Source organism: Dreissena polymorpha, chromosome 7 (assembly GCF_020536995.1).
Source record: "Dreissena polymorpha isolate Duluth1 chromosome 7, UMN_Dpol_1.0, whole genome shotgun sequence".
NCBI lineage: Eukaryota > Metazoa > Mollusca > Bivalvia > Myida > Dreissenidae > Dreissena > Dreissena polymorpha.
The window spans coordinates 39,604,695-39,614,575 of NC_068361.1; positions in this window are offsets into that span (position 1 = coordinate 39,604,695).

Below are 9,881 nucleotides of genomic sequence, written 5' to 3' on the forward strand. Positions count from 1 at the left end.
AAGAATTGCTACATACATTGATTTCTGAGGTGATTTGACCCTAATTGCCCGATTTCACTGAAAGTATACTATACTATGATACATGCCAAATACCGAACCTCTTAATCTTGTGGTTTAATGAGTTTTCACTATATACATATAAGCAAATAGTGGCTGTTTAGAACCCAAGTAGCATATTTTGAACAAAACTGGTACAAGACAATTATAAGATGTTGCATTATGTGACATCTTCGGCGTGACAAGTTTTGATGATTCGTACAAACTTAAAACAGGACCACTATACGATGTAACACACAATATTAAATCCCTGACACTTGTGGTCTCATAAAGTATGTTTAAAACATTAAATTTTTAAAGTATATTATTGGCTCTGTTGACCCAAAGATGAAGTAGACCGGAACGATTTCAACAAACATTGAAAGAGGATTTAACAAATATATTGTTCAGCTAATTTAATCTGCGCAGCGGTTTAGGAGATGTCGTTTGAATGAAAGATTTACCGACGCCACACCACGCAAGACGGACAACATGCGACCCCGCATCTAACACTGAGCACATTGTGCATGGGTGAGCTATAAGTAAAAATATGTAACAACACTTATGTAACAATGACAGATGTGTGGGCATATACTTCAGTGATCCTTCCTTTATCGTCAATCTTGGCTTCGTTAACATTTTCCAATACGGTAAACCATTAAACTCCAGAAACTCTATTAGGAGAGAAAGTATTTTCCTTAATAACAACTTGAATATTAGCACATCAACTATAAACATAAAATGATAAACACTAGGATCACCGCATTGGAACGGTCAATGCAAAACATATTATTTCGAAAAATCGAGCTTGGGTTTGAAAATGAAATTTGAAAAATACAATTCTGGGAGAACGAAGCAAGCTTATTCAATGCAGTGTTTTGTACCAAAGGATAAGATTGGTATTGCTAACGTTGTGGAGATCCGGATTACACCTTTAATCTATTTGAACTATTACATCTAAATGTGATTAAAAGTACCCGTAACATAGCAACGTGTGACTTTGTTTGGCTTTTCTCGTCATTACCATTATGTGTTCTTTATTTGTTTTAATCTGCGAACTAGAAGGTGGATGATACAAATTGTGTGTTATCGATCCAGGACGTATTCGCAAAAGCCGGTAGAAAGTTGAATTGGTTTATACACTGTGATACATGTTGCAAGTTGATAAAAACTGGTGGTACACAACGCATGCTCACCATAAAAGATGTAAATATTAATATAATATTGCCATGAACATTATGTGTACTAAACAGTGATCATTATGTGATATTATTGATGTGATTTGTTGTATTACATCATTCCTGATCATAGTATATAGACTGTTTAAACACATGATAACTTACTAAAGCTGTAGCCATAATACAAGCTTTGATTTGTAAAAGAAGTATAAAATAGTATCAGACTGTCTTTGGGTAATGGTTTACAAAGCCACATACAATCGTATTCGAAGACAAACACTTTCCTATGCTCTGAATTCGTTTGTGAAAATACAGTTTGATTCGATAGCATTTATTGCATAACATTGTAGTTTTAACCGTTTAGAAAAGATAGTTTGATACTATATTTTGTAAATATTTGCCATATTTACATACCCATGTTAATCGCTTTGTACACCGTATTTGTATTATCATTAAAGCATAATAGCTCTTTAATGTAATAATCATCTCCTCAAAGCAAAAATATAACGCAGACTAACAACGTACGGCTAAAAACGAACACGCCAAATATTGTATAGTTGGTATGTTCTCGGCTCATCTTAACGATACTGTGATGCATAGCACATTTAGATATAATTTGATTATAGCCATTAATAAATTGAATGTGGAATGCTGTTCAATGTTTCAAATAGTTCACCACATGTATATTTCAGCGAAAAATAAAACTAACATAATATTTTACCAGATTAAGAATACGTATGATCTTTAAACCTAATAACCCAGCAAATAGTTCATCCGACTGAACCCTGTTGACCTTATGTCTTTCACGAGAAAACACGCGACCATTATTGTATGGTAGCATAATTACCACGTTGCTGTGACAAAGTTATCAATAGTTCTTGTGGTTTTTAAGTCTCATTTATGGCGTTTCTTATAAAGTTCAATGTTAGCGTGGCCACCGTGCCTCCGAGACCACAGCGAGTTGATGACTTCCTGAAACAAGTGTCTGACTAAATTTCGGACAACAAAGTATACCAAAAACAACATTTAAACCCAAACCATTTCTGCTTAGCAAGTTTTAATCCGCCACGTCATTTGAATATAGAACGCAAGTTAAAGAAAGGAAGAATGGAAGTAAATTCCGTAGCATAGGATTAATGTTAGAACAAATAAATTGCGCTATGGCAGAGTATTATTAATTATAGGATCTGACGCAGGTTGTTCTTTGTATGATGACTGCATCAAAAGTATATATATTGTTTGTAGAATGCGAGCAAATGATGTAATATATCAAGTCCTCTAAAACAAACAGCCATCGTCATTAAAGACAAAACTGACATTTTACCGGCTAGTCAAAGAATATGTAGTAAATTAAAACAAAAACGTTTCCAATGTTAACATACGGACAGGGTGTATTTCAAGGGAAAACAAATATACATGCAGAAGAGGAAGACACTAATATGCATTTATTTTATTGTATAGTTGGCAAAAGGAAAGAGGTACCTAGATAACCAAATGTTCAGAAAAGAAACGAAATAAAAATACCTGTTTTCTTATTTTGTTTTAAACGGATTTATCTAAAACATGAACAAGTTGGGAATCAATACATGTAACACCGAATTATATTCAGCCATGCAACTACATTAAAACATACTTTATAGATTTATAAATATGTTTTCCTTGCATAGTTCTTAAAATATCATACATGAACGGTTTTCTTTACACCACACTTCTCAAATAACACATACATTGTTCACTATTATAATCGCATTATAACGATCACTGAATAATTACACCGTGGGTTTAAACCGCTGAAGTGAAGTCCGAAACTAATAGTTTACTTTCAGGTACTATAGGACCCGTACATACGAGTATATTAAGTTAGTTTTTAGGCAGTATTGTTGTTTTTGTATTATGGAATTATGGCGACAATCTAAGCGCAACAGTTCCAGAAACATACAGTTTTTATGGGATCACCAACATGAACAATACATTTATAAGGAAGATATATAATTTGGAAAATATGCCAATTAACTACTAAATAATACATTCTTAAAATATTTGAGGCGCACCTTTTTCCGTCTTATTCTCTGCAAAACGAAAAGACATGACATCATTGTTTTGTTTATGTGCTGTCTCTAAATATGTATAAAGAAGATTCCAATGTTCATATGAAAGCATATCCTTCATAGTTTAGGTGTTTTTTCACGAAAATGCTAATAAGGTATGCACTTCGGTTTCTTACCGAAATAATCAGTGTCTTGTTTGCGTAGGAAAATAAGAAGGCATCTGGTTCAGAGTCGAACTATACATGGGATTAAACAAACATTATTTTAAATTGTTGCAAGTTTTGATCTAATTATATTAAAATTGAATTTATATGTTCATGTTCAATTATTGAAAAGCTACACTTTAAAATAAAACACTACATTAACTTTTTATACAATGATAACACGTGTTTAATAATGAGAGTTTAAATAAAAACGTTCGATTCCTTTGTTTTACTTATTGTGCAAGCATAAAGGAATAATAAAGTAATGAAACGTGTCATTATTTCCAACATCAGATTAGTGCACATTTTGTTCTTTGGTACAAATACACTGACACAAACTTAAACATATTCATTTGCCTTAGAAGTATTTCATGTCAGTCTGACTAGAGCGATAAGAACAACAAAACCAATATACGTTAGACAATTTGGTCCATATTTCGAAAGAAATCTTTTTTTTTACAAGGATGATTTGGATGTTTCCCAACTTGGATCGAACGGACGCATATCCATTGCTTATTGCTTATTGTGAATCAGGACACGGTATTAAAACAGGTTAGTACCGTCTCCGTTATTTTTTACCCAAAAACTTTTACCATTTTCGTTACGGTACATGTCTAGTTCCCTTATTAATCAACACGGCATAAGGCCGGTATGCTAATTTTCGCTGTATTTCAAATCTGATTAGAACTAATACAGATTGTATCAAAAGTTACTCTAAGCTTATTATTTCTTAATTCATATATTTACCGGTAAGAATTGGAGAATTTCTCGACATCATTTCCCATTATGTTTAAATGAATTTACTTTGTACTGGTTAAGTTATTTTTCAAGTCATTTTTTCCAAAATGGTAAGTGGTCGAAAGATGGGTTTGTGTTTAAATAAAGGCTATACAATAGGGTTGGACATTATTTTGCCAGGGTTGTATTTACCAGTTGTGTACTATTTAGGAATGAGTTTGTGAACATATCTTATGTGACTTATTTTCAATGTGATTGTGTAATTTGTTTTACTATTTATAGGAAGGATACAAATTCAGAAGGATAAGGAGCATTATTGTAAAGCGACCATTAATTGTTATGTATGCAAATACAAATTATCATTATTTAAACAACACAGTAAACGAAGACCTATAGAAGAACGTATACTTACATGTACTGTTAAAATTTATACTAAAAATGACCATTGCATGTTTGAATCTTAAACATAAGTTTAAGAATAGTCACTGTTTATGCGCCAAATAGAGAACACTGAGAATTTAAGGCATGGTATGTCATTTCTTGAGAACAATAGCTCAAAATCATGGCTAATTGATAAATAAGAAATAAATTTAAACAATAGCCTTAAAACATTCTTCTTGTCATTGCTTTACTGTTAAAGGAAGACAGGAATAAACACTTAGTCTGTAAATAATTATAAACCTTACCTATACATTCTGTCCGACAAAGCGTTATTTGAACTGAAAGTGATTAAAGGGTCATTGATGCTGATCTAAAATTAAATAAAAATGATTCGAATATTCTAGAGATTTGGAATTTTGGTTAGGACAGACCGTGTAATACAAACTGGAGAAAAGTTTCCTTGAATATTAAATGTTTACATGTTCCGCGGTCAGCATAGTTGGTGCTTACATATGTATTTGCTTTGCGCAGTTAGGAGAGAAAACTAACTGTGATAAGCATCGTCTGAAATTAATGCGTTTATGCCTTTTGGGCATTTTGGTAGGACTGATCGTGTCGCCTCGCCAATTTTATTTTTGTCAGAATATCGTGGCAAACATTAGCTACCATACTAATGCTTACTTAACGGTTGTTATAGTGACATTAACACACACTCATGTTTATATATCAATCATTCATTTGTAAAGCTAGCATGCTATAACAAGCGTGTACATGTAAGAGATATTATAGAAAATAGGTAAATATTTTCAAGACATCATCTCAGATAATTATATGTGTTAACGGTTTCTGTATTGCTAATCATTTTTATTCCGCTAAAAATCCTCCTTCTTCTCCTCCTCCTCCTCTTCTTCCCCCTCCTCCTCTTCCTCCTCCTCTTCCTCCTCTGTTTTTCTTTGTTTTATGTATCTTTAAATACGCATATAAATTCAGCATTTCAACTGGTAATGGATTTTAATTCACCATTTGTTGCGTCCAGCTGTTCGTTTCAAATGCGTGTTGTTGTACATGGACTGCGTGATTAGCTTCTCATTGTGTTGTATTGCATTCTTTTGTATTGTATTGTATCAGCAACACAACTACCATCATCATCATCATCGTCATCATCATCATCATCATCCTCATCAAAATTGATCATTTTCCCCTAAAAATGATGTTGGGTTATACGAATACATATTTGTAATGACCAAAAACAGAACTTTTGACATGAATTAAGTAAAATGTTTATGAATATGATTTAACATGCATTGTATATAATAATTATAACTTAACTATCGCGCAAATTTATATTTAAACATGAAATAGACACATTTTGCTTACGAGTTATTAAATAACGTATTTCTCAACTCCAAATTATATGTTTTGAATTGATCGCTGAAAGGCGGTGATCCAAGCTTAAGTTATAGGAGTTTGTTTTGGTCATATTTTTACCCTGTTTAAATGTATTGCCTTTGATCACTTACCTAAAATAAAGGAACTTGTAGATATGATACGAATGTCATCCTAATGATCCAACTGGACTTTTTCATTGTTTAGATATCAATTTTATCTATAGGTATTGTATATCTTTATGAAGAACATTATACATCGGAAAAGGGTAGGGTGAAATTTGGCACGTCGAACAATATCGTACCGTTAGTGATTAAATAGATATAATTACAATCGAACATTGATAAAACGTCTTGAGAATTAAATAGCAATGACGTTTGTAAATGGAATATCTCTAAGATTACGACTTTTGAGTAGCATGTTTGTTAGATACGTACTACAGGGTAATCAACCAAAGCAAAACCAGGCGCGCTGTGAAATGTTTTATATATTGATTTAGGCTTAACTTTTGTTAGAGACAAATTTAAAGCCAAATATTATACTCAATACAAGGTCTACTTAAGTGACTGTTAGTCTTTTTTTTATATATTAAATCAACATTTGAACAGGGATGTTATTGCACACTTGAGAGGGATAGTGTTCATTAGCAAATGATTTCGATGTAATATTATATAAATATCACAACCTATAGAGTCCAAGTGATTTCCTCGGTTGTTCTTTCTTAACGGCCAATGATGGGCGAAAATTAATTAAGCCTGTGTTAAAACTATCGAGTTATACATTGCATATTTGGAACGGAATTGTTTACACGGTATGTCACTCCCACTATGGATTCGGTGGTTTTCTGGGTGAGACGTGAAACATGATAAGACGATAAATAAGTCGCTATAGACAATGATTCACTACTTATAGGTGGTTAGTTGTATATCGATTACAGTTAATCAGTTGATCGTATTTAATAAACATGTGCTTTATTAGATAGCCAACAACGCGTTGAAGACATTTTTCTCATATGAATTATAGTGTTGATAACAGAGTAATAATTGGCCTTTTAAAGCAGAATTCTCACGAAAATAGTGCCAGTCATCCCTGTTAATTCATATTGATGCTCAACCTGCATAGAAAACAGTTGAAGTGAGCGAATACATACACTTTAAATAAATGATTCATATTCATGTAAGCTTCATTATTAAATGACTTTGATATGAACTTTAAGGGACATATCTAAGGTATTTACCCTGGATATAGACATTTTTTTAAACATTTACTTTTTTAAGCAGATATGTATCTAGTAATAGTGTAATGTGGATAATATCGTACAGAAAACATGCATACGATGATAAATGCTGATTAGTTAAACACATAATCTTAATAATGGTCATGTTTTTTGCATTAACGCCGCATTATAGTTGCTTTTTAGTAAACAATAATATTGATATGTTATATTATCATATTTAATAAATTAAAACCAATAGTTAATTATACATGAAGAAAGCTATCTTCCCATCGTTTAAAAAGTCGATTTGCAATCCCGTTAAACCACACGACCAATAGCACAAGAGCTTCATCAGGAACTGTAACCACGGGATTGTTTTTACGTAAACAATGTTCAACGTAATAAATACAACCACAAAAAGTATATATACTTTGATAGATGAAAACACACCTATTGTTCAACGCCGACAATGATAAAAAAAAATGAGGTCACAATTAGAGCATTAATCATAAGTTTTTTAAACCTGGTATTCTTTACTGTATTTTTCCTTCAAAATCTCAACAAAGAATGTCATTCATATAAAATACGGACGAACTGGTCAAACTAATGAACAAAATAAGTGTAAATTTTTCTAATATTACATGTTGTATTTCTTAAGACCGTTACTTATGTTTCTCACAAAGGCATTTAGAAACAAAGTGGCGTCTGATCTTCCGTCTAAAACAGGTATGTGTCTTCCATTATTCCTGAATACCTGAATAATAATGTACTGCAATGATTAATGTGTATTGCTATTCATAAGCAGATATCAATGAATAGATTACTTAACAAAGGGATTTCAATTTTGTGTTGGCAATCGAAACAGTTTATTACACCGGATAAGAACGAAAGTCAGTGTAACATACTTTGTAGGACACACTTGTATATTATATTGATCGGTGAAAGTGACATGTATTCTCTTGTATGATACGAGATCGAGATCATGATAAGAACATAAGATAGCTATAAAAGCTTTAAAGTGTATTACTAATTGCTTTGTCTAGTTGGTATACAACGTTGAGTATGACAGACGATCAAGCTGTTATTCGTTATTATAGCGGATGATAGTCATATTGAATCACTTATTTCTAAAGATAAGAAACAGGCGACCTTTGTCTGATGTATTGCATGTTTACAATCATGCACTATGAATGTAGGCATATATGATTAGACTTCGTATAAAAGATATTTATTTTTATAGACTATTAACTGTACGTGTTAAAGTTTAACTGTGAATACAAGCCTTGAATTTTCTATGGTGTTAAAATTTGTTGATTCAACAGGCATTATGGTAATAATGTAATGTATTAATTTTATCACTTGAATGTTCTTAAACGGTATTTATTTATTCCGAAGAGAACAAACATTTGATAGTGTAAGATGTGGTTTAACAATGAACATTAGTCTATTGAATTATATTCTTCAACAAATTTTATGGTAGTGACACAATATTGACGAGAAATTAGTCCAAAAGACGAAACATCATGGTTGACCGTTGTATCGGAGAAAACGTCAATTAAGGACGGAACAAATCAAGTTCTGAACATGTTTATCTTTGATACATTTTTAATGAAACGAACCTTCTTATGCAGTTTTACAATACACTCGATATTTAAATTTCATGCAAATATAGTCTATGAATGACCTACATGAATCTATCAGTTACCAAGGGTAATTACTCTTTCAATTTCCGTTTACGTACGTTCGGTCTCTCTTCCTTTGTTACAAAGAACTCAAAACAAAACTTTCACATTTTGTTATTTGTTAGCATTTAGAAATTAGGCCACGGTTAAACTTATCGAGTAATACATTTCACATGTGCAATTGAATATCGCGTGATACATATCACATGTGCAACATCACTGTTTACACGGTATGTCACTCCCAGTATGGATTTGGGGGTTCACTGGGCGAGGCGTGAAACCTGATATTATCATATAAATAAGCCGCTATAGACCATGATTGACCACTCAAAGGCTGGTAGTTTTATATCGATTACAGTTGATTTGTTGAAAACATTTTTAAACATGTGCTTTTGTAGATAGCCAACTAAGCGTTGATGACGTTCTTTTATATGAGTTATAGTGTAGATTTCAGAGTAATAATGGACCTTTTAAAGAAGAAAGCTCACTGAAAGAATAATTTATTGCCCAAATAAATATACAATTGACCAGTCCGCAAACCGGCGGCAATTAACACGGTTGTCATGATTTTATTGCACTTAATATATGCAATTAAATTTTTCGTCAAAGCACAAAACGATCTTCGCATGTTCGAATCCTAACATGCTAACTTGTTTAATAGCTCCTTCAATAGAACATTTTATTCTGATTAAATGATAATTATTATTTTAAAGTATATCTGGTGATATATTTATGTGTTGTTATTTTCTCAATAATAACATGTAAACATGTAAAAAAAGAACACACAGACATAAACTAGATAACGGACATGTTATTTGTATTAACGTCGCATTATAGCTGCTTGTGATATACAATTATCATGATATAGATTTTGCAATGTGTAAGTTATATTCTAATATTTAATACATTAAAACCAATAGTTAATAATAAATAAAGCTATCTTCCGGTATTCAAACCATCGTTTAAAAGACGATTTGCTATCTCGTTGAACCACACGGCCAATCCAACGGGCG